The sequence below is a fragment of the Symphalangus syndactylus genome, chromosome X (assembly GCF_028878055.3).
Source record: "Symphalangus syndactylus isolate Jambi chromosome X, NHGRI_mSymSyn1-v2.1_pri, whole genome shotgun sequence".
In the NCBI taxonomy this organism is placed as follows: Eukaryota; Metazoa; Chordata; class Mammalia; order Primates; family Hylobatidae; genus Symphalangus; species Symphalangus syndactylus.
Genome location: NC_072447.2, coordinates 138577889 through 138589143, shown reverse-complemented (window position 1 = coordinate 138589143; position 11255 = coordinate 138577889).

Genomic DNA, 11255 nt, shown 5'->3' with positions numbered 1-11255 from the left:
CATTATTAAGAAAGAATCAGTTGGGGCCGGGTGCGGTGGCTTACGCTTGTAATCCCAGCACTTTGGGAGGCTGAGGCGGGCGGATCATGAGGTCAGGAGATCGAGACCACGGTGAAACCCCATCTCTACTAAAAATACAAAACAGTTAGCTGGGCGTGGTGGCGGGCGCCTGTAGTCCCAGCTACTCGGAGAGGCTGAGGCAGGAGAATGGCGTGAACCCCGGAGGCGGAGCTTGCAGTGAGCCGAGATTGCGCCACTGCACTCCAGCCTGGGCGACAGAGCGAGACTCTGTCTCAAAAAAAAAAAAGAAAGAAAAAAGAAAGAATCAGTTGGGAAAGGGCGAGCAAACAGTGACGGTACTCCCTCTGGATCGCAGGTTACATTCGAGACCAGCAGTCCGGTTTTTCAACCTTCAGGCCGTTTTAGGCTTGAAGGCAGGTTTCTCCGGGAATCCTTTGCTGTCTCATGTCTTTATCAACTGTAGCCAGGTTGGCCCTGGTGAGTGGAAGTCCATGCTACTGAAGCATAATCTCTATCCCTGGTCACCTTGGCCACTTTGTGAGCCCATGAGGTTGTGACACAAGTGTTGGGGAAAGAGGCTGATTAATATCTAGATAATAGGTAACTTACCCTTCAGATTATTAAAATTCTGCTCTGCTGAGGTTACCCTTTGCTGAGAACTCTCATGAGACCCAAATATCTCATAGGCCTGGCCATCTCTCCTCCACACAGGAGCACTGCTCAAAGTTCTTGCCTCTGGGAGAATTTCCCTTCACCACTGTCCTTCAGGACTATGCAGCTGTCCACTTTTGGCTTTTGTGGTAGGCAGGCATTATGGACCGACTGAACATGTGTGTCCTCTGAGAAGTCGTACGATGAAACCCTGACTCCCAATGGGATGATATTTGGAGGTGGAGCCTTTGGGAAGTAATTAGGTTTAGATGTGGTCATGGTGTTTGGGTCCCTATGATGAGATTAGTGCCCTTATAATTAGAGAAAAGAGAATTTGTTCTTCCACGCTTCTTCAACATGTGAGGATACAGCAAGGTGGCTGACTACAAGTTAGGAAGAGGACACTCACCAGAATTTGAGCATGCTGGCACCCTGATCTTGGACTTCTGCCTCCAGAAGCGTGAGAAAGAAATGTCTGGTGATGAAGCCACCCAGTCTGTGGTATTCTGTGATAGCAGCTCGAGCTGAGACAGCTGTAGTCTGATTCCCCAGATTCCCATCTCTTGTATCCTCAATCAAGCACTAATCCAAATACTGCTATGGTGGGATTTTGCTGGATAATTAAACTCTCAAGTCAGTTGACCTTGAGACATGGAGGTGGTGTGGGTGGGCCAGACCTGGCAGGGGAATCCTTGAAAAGCAGAGCATTTTTCTTACCAAGGAGCAGAAGAAGAGGTAAGAGAGTCAAAGCACAAGAAGGATGTGACACAGCAGGCCCGCTTTGAGGATAATGCCGTGCTCCAGAGAAGGTATATAGGGTGGCTCTAGGCGTTTAGAGCAGTCTCTGAATGACAGCCAGCAAAAAAAATGGGAACCACATTCCTACCACCTCAAGGAACTAGATCTAAATGGGCAATAACCTGAATAAGCTTAGAAGTGGATTATTCCACAGTCTCCATATCAGCACCCAGCCGGCCTGACATTTTGAGTTGGCCTTGGGAGACACTCAGCAGAGAGGCCAGTTGAGCCTTCCCGGTCTTGATTTGCAGAGCTGTAGGTAATAAATGTGTGTTGTTTTAAGCTGCTCCATTTGGGGTAATTTGTTATGTGGCAATAGAAAACGAATACACGTGCTGCCAGCCCATTATAAAGAAAGAATAGTAAGTAAGCCAGGCCTAGGGATTTTTTGATTGTTTCTTTTTTAGACAACTCTGTTCATAAGGAACCCCCCTTGGAGCCATAGGTGTGGGACCAGAGAGCTTTTTCTTGTACTAAGCCAAACTCAGAAGTAGCAGATTTTCCAGTCATTAGCAGATAAGTCACAGCAGCACACGCCAATGAGGTACATGTTACCATCATCAGATCCTAAAGAGGCTCACTATTTTTTGAGTCCCCTTTGAGTGGTAGGAAGGGTGAGATGTACCAACTTGCTGTTCACCTGATAAGTACGATGTTGACATGCCTCTGAGCGATTGACCATTAAATATTTCACTAAGTTTAAAGGCCCCTGATTTTTTGTGCAAATTGATACTTAGGTTGTCATGTCAGTATGTTACCAGTGTGTCTACAGTAGTTGCTAGGTCCTGCCCAATCAGCTTAATGTCATCAGTGCAAAGTAATGGTGTCACATGGTTGGAGGGAAAGGAGATCAAGATCCCTAAGGACTAGTCTGGGACATGTTTATGATGCAGGATACTTTCTTGACCCCTTCACAGAACTCGTGTCAGGGGTGCCCAGCCACTTTGGCACCAGCAGGAGCAAACTCCTTTTCCTCGGGCCCACCGCACACCACCCCTCATGGGAGGGAATACGTAGGCAAGTGAGTGTGGGAACTGGCCAGCTGCTTTGGCACCGGCAGGAGCAAACTCCATCCAGGATCTGTGGCAGCATCCAGGTAGGAATGCCCGCCACCCCAAGGCCCCAGAGTGTGTGTTACAATGCTTTCCTAGCTCCACCATCCACGGACAGCAGTGTGTTATGAGCTCAGTGGGACCTTTGCCTCGTTGCTTGGGGTGGCTGCCCTCTGTCAGCAAGGGCAAAGGGCCAGTGCGACAGCCTTTTTGGGTACCCACACATGGTGGGTCCCAAATTCTTGTCTGGTGCCCAAGAAGAATGAGGCCACACAGACGAATTGAAGGATGGTGAGTGCAGAGAATTTTATTGTGCAATAAAAGCAGCTCTCAGCAGAGAGGGGAGCTGGAAAGCGTATGGGAAGGGCAGGTCGCTCTCCCCTGAAGTCAAGTCGCCTCTCTGCCTCTCTCCTCCGAAGTCAAGTTGCTTCTTCCGGACGTGCAGCCATCGTCTCTGAAGTCAAGTCACCTCTCCCTGATGTCCAGCTACTTCTCCTCTCTACTGGCTGAATCTGGAATCTTTATAGGCATGGGACCGGGGGCAGGGCAGGCTGTAGGTAGTTATGGAAAAGGCAACATTCCATTGGTAAAAAGGCATTATTCAGAAAGAACAAATTGACAGAGCGGCCAAACTGGGATAGAAGTTCTCACTTCAGGCTTTTCAGCTTGAAGGTGTGGTTTCACCAAGGAACCACCCTTTTCTGCCTAGAGTTTCTCTGCCTCCTGCCTCTATCACTTAGAGAGTTGATATAAGACTGAGGTAGGAAGGAAAAGGGGTTTTGCTGGCCTTACCAGCTGAAAGCAAACAGTTCCTCATGATCTTTAAAAAACATGTATAGAGTAAAAGGCATTCGCATGATCTGACACACACACACATATAGATATATGTGTGTATATATGCATATATAATGTTAAATACCTATCTAATTTTAAGCATCTGTCTACATAAAAGGGAGTTGCCATGTAGAATTGGTCCGATATAGTATTTTTACATGACTATTCCGTCTCTATAAGGCTCTTATCTCACATATAATACTGGATAAGTGGACAAACATTTCTGGACTTGCCAAACCATATTTTGTGCTTGAACAAGAGTGGAAGCACCCACTGAGGGTGCGTCCCCTGAAATACTGCCCTTAGTAAGCAGAGAGGCTCTCACCCCAGATACTTGAGGCTCCTGGGTCTGGGCACGGAGCAGCCCTGTGCAGCAGGCAGGCTGGATATTTGGCTTCTTAGACTCTGTTCCAACCCTAGCTGCATACGACCTGGGATGGGTCTTTTCCTTCTTGAGGCCTCGTTCGTATCTCTGGAAAATGACAATCCTGGGATAACTGATCTCTGATGTTCCTTGTGGCCTTGATAGTCCTGTCTGGGTAGATTGCTATCCCTGGCCACAAGAGTGGTGTGTTTCTGTAATTCCTTCATTCAAAGACTTCGAGCTGGTCTCGAACTCCTGACCTCAGGTGATCCTCCTGCCTTGGACTCCGAGAGTCCTGGGATTACAGGCATGTGCCAACGCACTCGGCCCATAATTTTTTAAAAATCAAAATTAATAGAAAACTTCCACAATGAACAAAATATCGAAATTTAAAATAAAGGCAGGATTTGCCCTTGCACTTGCAGAGTCCTGAGAGTCATGCACGTGGAGGGGACATGTGGGTGCCACAGGCCTGTGGCTTAAAAACGTCTCACTTGCAATTTTCTGTGATGACCACTGCTTCCTTCTGAGGGAAGCTGGCAATTGTTCTCTTTCTATGCTCATGCAATCCATAGTGCCACCGGATGGAAAAAAAAATAGTTTGATTTAATTATAAATATGTCTGTGCAATTTTTGAAAATATTCTAAAGAACTCTCAAGCAGGTCATGCAAATTTTATTCATTAAAATATTTGACTTTTCTGAAATAGAATTTCATCAAATATCAAACATTTTCTGAAATGGTATTCTTTCCTAGGGAAATAGCAATTATCAAAAAACCTTTATACTTTCTTCACTGAAGACAGTTATGAAAATTACACTGGTGTTCACTTCATTTTTAAAAAATTAATTTTCAAGAATTTTTGACAGTCAGATTTGATAAGAAGTCTGGTGTGAAATTTTTTACTCTTAATAACTATTTTTTATCTTTATATAATTTTTTATGGACACCTGTGTAATGACTACATATTGTAAATCACACAAGTATCCATAATTAATATAAATTACTTGATTATGTATTAACACATTTACTCTAAATAGATTGTATTAATTAAAAGTAAATATATTTGTAAATTATACTAAAATTATTTAGACAGTTAAGGCACCAAAGGTAAGTGGTGTAATGTTCAAGAAAGAAGTAAAATGCATGTGCAAATTTATCAAAATTATGGGAGTCATTCAATTATGAGGTTGACTTGAAAAAGTATTGCAGCTGCTGAAAAATGATTTCCTATCATTGACATTATTAGAATACAGTTACCCCAAATCCACTGAAAACTAAGGAAACTTTTTGAAATGGTAAGAAGAAATTGAAGGGGAGTGTTAGATATTTCAGAAACACATAGTCATGGGTTTGGGCTAATAAAGCAAAAGGGGCTTTACTAGACAGAATATGGACAAGACCAAGAACAACATGCAGATTCTGGTGTATTCATATGATGACTGGAGATTTTTAAAAAGATGGGTGTATGGCTGGGTACGGTGTCTCATGCCTGTAACCCCAGCACTTTGGGAAGCTGAGGCAGGAGGATCACTTGAACCCAGGAGTATGAGACCAGCCTGGGCAACATAGCAAGACCCCATCTCTACAAAGGATACAAAAATTAGATGCGTGTGGTGGTGCACACCTGTGATCCTAGCTACTCAGGAGGCTGAGGTAGGAGGACCGTTTGAACTCAGGAGATCAAGGCTGCAGTGAGCTGTCATCCTACTAGTGCATTCCAGCCTGGGCAACAGAGTGAATCCCTCTCTTAAAAAAAAAAAAATGTATATGAGAAAATATGCTAACAACTAACAGAGAGTGGATTCATCCTGACTGGATCATTTATTCCAAATAATGTTTGTCTTTATCTGGCTCTCTGCAAATACTTTTTAGCAGTAATGTGACAGAATCAGATGTATGAAACTCAAAAAAAGGGGGTTCACAGATTGGAAGAATTGAAATAGAACTTGGAAACATGAGAATTTCCTGTTCCAGCACGATGCTTTTCCAAAATAGAAGTGTATTATGGTATGTATATACAGACTCATAGCTTAATAAACAATGGTTTGCAGAAGGTGATTAAATCAACAAAAGTGGTAGAATATTTTGGAGTGTTGCTGACGGCTGTTCTGAGACATTGGTTCTTGTTTTCTTCGTTTAAAAGAATTTAAATAAGGGGCATACAGCAAAGGAGATGCAGAATAGAGAAATTTATTGCAAGGGAAAATGAATATTTTGAAAGTTAAATGCAGAATACACCCTGAGAGAGACAGAGAGGATTCAGGGCTGGCTGCTTGTAAGGATGAGACAGCATTGATTATTACTGGGGAAACTCCCCTTATGGGAGTCTTACATGATTATTCATAAGGAGGTGGGAAGATGTGTTACTAGCAAACATGTTCTGGGTGGTCCTCTGGGTGTACATGCCCATCCATGCTTGTTCGTACATCACATGTCTCATTAGCATTTTAAATCTCCACCCAGGGGTGTGTTTTTTACTATCACAATGAGCAAAGGGTCAGTTTGTGGACAGGTAAAATCAAAGTGCACGTGCTCTCTACAGAGGAAATTCCCTACTGAAGACAGCTTTGCTTGAATGAGCTTAACTACAACGTGAATGCTGAGGCTTATTGTGTTGGCTGTACGGTCCCCACAGTTGCTGCGTGCCAAGGGCATGGTCACTTCCTTGACGGCCTACCCTGCCTCAATTCCCCCCTAAGAGATCTTAGGGCCTATAATCATATGGGAGGTTGAGGGGCTAGGTCATTTCTTCTGAAGCTGCTTCCTGCTGAGTGGGGCATTGTCCCTACCTAGCCTGGGCCCTAAAGTCTCTTCCTGCCTGATCTAACATGGGGTGAACCATGTTGTTCACGGGACTGGTGGACAAGACGTGAGATAACTCATTAGGAAACCAAGGTTGAAAGCCTTGCAAAACCATCATGTGGACCTGAAATTACTGTAAGCAAGAAAGTGAGAAATCAGCATTTTAAACAAAATTGGACCAAAAGTTAAAGCTTAAAATATTTTAATGATGGGCAGTATTAAAGGGAGCAAAGCAGACAATAGCTAATGCTTCCAAATTCCCATTGAAGTTACTAACGTGTATTGACTGTTGGGGCTGATATCCCCATTCTGTGGGCCAGTGAGTTTGTCCCTGGAGATGTGTTAGGAGCCAGGCCAGTCTTATAATGGCCCAGATCTGTCCTATCCCCAAATTTTGGTATTTATGCAAAGTCAACAAGGTTTAGTTAAGTTTTTGTTTATTTGTTTGTTTTTGTTTTGAGACAGTGTTTCATTCTTGTTGCCCAGGCTGGAGTGCAATGGCACAAACTTGGCGCACTGCAATGTCCACCTCCTGGGTTTAAGCAATTCTCCTGCTTCAGCCTCCCAAGTAGCTGGGATTACAGGCATGTGACACCACGCTCGGCTAATTTTGTATTTTTCGTAGAGATGGGGTTTCACCATGTTGGTCAGGCTGGTGTCGAACTCCTGACCTCAAGTGACCCACTCGCCTCGGCCTCCCAAAGTGTTGGGATTACAGGTGTGAGCCAAAGCTCCCAGGCCTGAGTTAAGTTTAATAGACTAACAGTATGGTTAATAACCTCCCCAGCAGACAGGCCAGTCTCTCTAAAAGTCATTAGAGTGCAGCAGGCAAGTACCAAGAAAATGAAGATGTTACTTATCTTCCAGATGGGCTTTATCTGGAATTGTGTTCTTGAATAGAAGCTTTAGAGCCCCTATGGGCTGGCAGGTATAATTAGTAGCTTCCTCTGGTTCCTGTAAAGGTTTATTGCAAAGTTGAATTCTGATCATATGAGCCGGACTTGCTATGTCTTGAAGCTTGACAGCCATTGGGGTGGTTGGTAGTACTTGCTAAGACCCTTCCATTTAGGAAGAAGCAGATCTGCCGGGGGAGGGGGGGCCTTCCTTGCCAGTTTTTAATAGGACCCTGTCTCCAGGCAGGACTTGCGGGATGTTTATCGTTTGTCCAGGTGAGGGCAGCACTGTATTGCTATATTCCTGGATAGCCTGCTGTGCCAGGCTTAGATTTTTTATTTTTATTTATTTATTTATTTGGATAGCAGAGTGTCGCTCTATCACCCAGGATAGAGTGCAGTGGTGCAATCTCGACTCACTGCAATCTCCACCTCTCAGATTCAAGAGATTCTCCTGCCTCAGCCACCTGAGTAGCTGCGATTACAGGCCCACCACCTTGCCTGGCTCATTTTTGTATTTCGGGAGTTTTGCCATGTGGCCCAGGCTGGTTTCGATTACCTGACCTCAAGTGATCTGCCCACCGCGGTCTCCCAAAGTGATGACAGTACAGCCAGGAATCACCACGCCTGGTCCCTGGCTTAGATTTTGAATCTATTGTATAGTAGACTGGGTTTCCAGTTTGATAAACAGGTCTAAGGTAAGGAAGGGTCTCCCAGAAGTCATCTCAAATGGACTAAGTTTTGTCTTTTCTTTGGGTGCCACTCGTATTTTCATGAGGGCTATAGGCAACAGAGTGTTCCAAGACTCAGAAGTTTCCTGGCACAGTTTCGCCAGGGTCTGCCTTAAAGTTCGATTAGTCCTATTAACCTTGCTGGAGAATTGTGGCCTCCATGAGGAGTGGAGGTGAAATGTAATTTCCAAAGCTTGGGCTATCTTTTAGGTTATAGTTGCAGGAAAACAGGGTCCTTTGTCGCTTTGCAAGGAGCAGGGGAGGCCAAATCCTGGTATGATCACTTTTGGCAGTGCCTTGGCCACTTCTGTAGCTTTCTCTGTTCTGTTGGGGAAAGCTTCTACCCATTCCAGAATAGTGTCTACAGAAACTAAAAGGTATTTAAAAACCTGAAAGGTGAGTATTTGGGTGCAGTGAATTTGCCAGTGGTCACCAGGATAGGTTCCTCGCCACTGGACTGAGGTTAATAAAGCAGGGGACCCTTGTTTTGTTGTTGTTGTTGTTGTTGTTTGTTTCTTTTTCCAGAGACAGAGTTTCGCTTTGTCGCCCAGGCTGGAGTGCAATGGCGCCATCTTGGCTCACTGCAACCCCCGCCTCCCTGGGTTCAAGCGATTCTCCTGCCTTAGCTTCCCGAGTAGCTGGGATTACAGGCATGTTCCACCACACCCCGCTAACTTTGGTATTTTTAGTAGAGGCAGAGTTTCACCACATTGGCCAGGCTGGTCTCAAACTCCTGACCGCGTGATCCTCCCGCCTCAGACTCCCAAAGTGCGGGGATTTCAGGCGTAAGCCACCACGCCCGGCTGTTGTTTTTTTTATTGTTCATTTTCCCCCAAGGTAATTTTGAGAGCAAAGTTCACAGGCCAGAGTGACCTTTTTTTATCGTGGTTGCCAGGCCATTACCTGTAAAGTCATGGTCCATCCAGGTGGTCATAGCATCCTGCCCATATGGATGGAATTATGTAAATTTTTGACAATTTATCATGATGGGACTGAGGAAGCAAGAGCTTTTGGCCTATGAGCCACCAACCCTCAGGTGTTAGGCTCCCCTGATTTTCTTCAGCCCATGCTATTTCTTCCATAGTATAGGACGGATTATACCAAGAGAATGGGATGGGCATGGCGTCTCATGTCTGTTATCCAGCATTTTGGGGTGCCAAGGCATGCAGACCAATTGAGGCCAGGAGCTTGAGATCAGCCTGGATAACACGGCAAACCCCTTCTCTACTGAGTACGAAAATTAGCGGCATGATGGCACGTGCCTGTATTCCCAGCTACTAGTGTGGCTGAGGCAGGAGAATTGCTTGAGCCCAGGAGGGTGTAGTGAGTCGAAATCAGGCCACTGCACTTCAGCCTGGGTGACAGAGTGATACTTCGTCTCAAAAAACTAAAAAATAAAATAAAATGAAGAGAATGGGCAGAGAGGAATAAGGCCAGCTGGGCTACAGCTTCCATAGTTGCCATCCTGTCTTCCCTGCCAGCCCTTGCTTTGTCCAATGAGACAGAGGAGTTTCCTTTTTGATATCTCTGATCCTTTTTCTTTTTTGATATCTTTGATCCTCTTGCTTAAGATCATGCACAGCCTCTAAAAGCTGCAGTATTTCTGTTCCATGTTCAATGGGGGAATCCCTTGCATTTAAAGACCCCGTTCTTTATAGATAGCAGCATGTGTATGAAGGACAATGCAGGCATCCTTGGAGTCAATGCATATGTTAGTGTTTTTCCCTGATCTAGAGCCAGGGCCCTGGCCAGGACAATTTTTGTGGCAAGGACAATCTGCTTTTTGTGCTGAGGCATTAGGTGGCAGTGCCTGGGCGTTTGTTGTTTGGTGCACACTAACCGCAGTGTACCCTGCCCTTCTTTTTCCATTTTCCATAAAACTACTGCCATCAGTGAACCATTCATCATCAGGATTCTTGAGAGATGTATCTCTGGGCTCTCTTCTATCTAAATAGACCTGGTCTATGGTTTTAATATAGGAATGAGTTAGGTTCTCTGAGGAATTGATTGGCATGAGCAGAGCTGGATTGAGGGTGCCACAAGTTTTTATAGTAACCTTGGGGAGTGCAGGAGGAGAGTCTGATGTTTGGTGAGTCTTCCTCTTGAGAGCCAATGGTGGCCCTTTATTTCTAAAACTCCCTGCACTTGATGCGGAATGAGGACCTCTAAAGTGTGTCTAAAAGTCAGCTTTAGGGCTTCCTCCACCAGGATGGCAGTGGCTGTGACTGCCCTAAGGCAACCAGGCCATCCACAGGCCACAAAGTCCATGTGCTTTGAAATGTAGTCAGCTGGATGAGGTGTTTCTCCCAGTTTTTGGTGAGGACTCCCTGTTTCTCTGCCACATATAAGGTGCATAGATATTCCAAGTCATGAATTTCCAGGGCAGGAGCCTCAATAAGGGCCTTTCTTATGTCTTGAAATGCCCTGGTTTGTTCTCTTTGCCATCGTAGGGCTCAGTGTCAGGCCATTTAATGACCTCATATAGAGGATGAGCCATTAGCCCAAATCTCAGAATCCAGATTCTACAGAACTCAGACATTTCAAGAAAAGTTAAGAGTTGTCTCCTGGTTTGGGGACCAAGCAACTCCGTTATGGCTTGTTTTCTTTCCCCTGAGAGCTTCCTTGTTCCAGGGGTTACAATGTGCCCTAGGCAAGTTACTCTCTGTTTGTTACTCTAGGGAAGTTACTCTCTCTGCCCCTTTTTTCGAAACCTTATATCTGCTTGCTCCAAGCAAATTTAAGACTGTAATGGTATTCCTGTCAGGTGTTTCCTGGGTTGGATTACATATTCAGTTGTTACCTAAGTACTGTAGGAGGCTGCCTTAACTAAATTGTAATTCTCAAAGATCTTTGCCTGGGGCTAGTGCAAACAGGTGAGGGCTATCTTGAATGCCCTGGGGCAATACTATTCATGGGTGTTTCCTATATTTGTCCATTCAAAGGCAAATAGAAACTGAAAGGACAGGTGCACTGGGATACAAACAGATGGCATCTTTAAGATCTAGTACACTACAACATTGGCAATGTCTTGGAATTTGGTTAACAAGGTATAGATATTAGCTACTAAGGGATGAAGAGGGTTTCCTGCCACGTTTATGATTCTCAT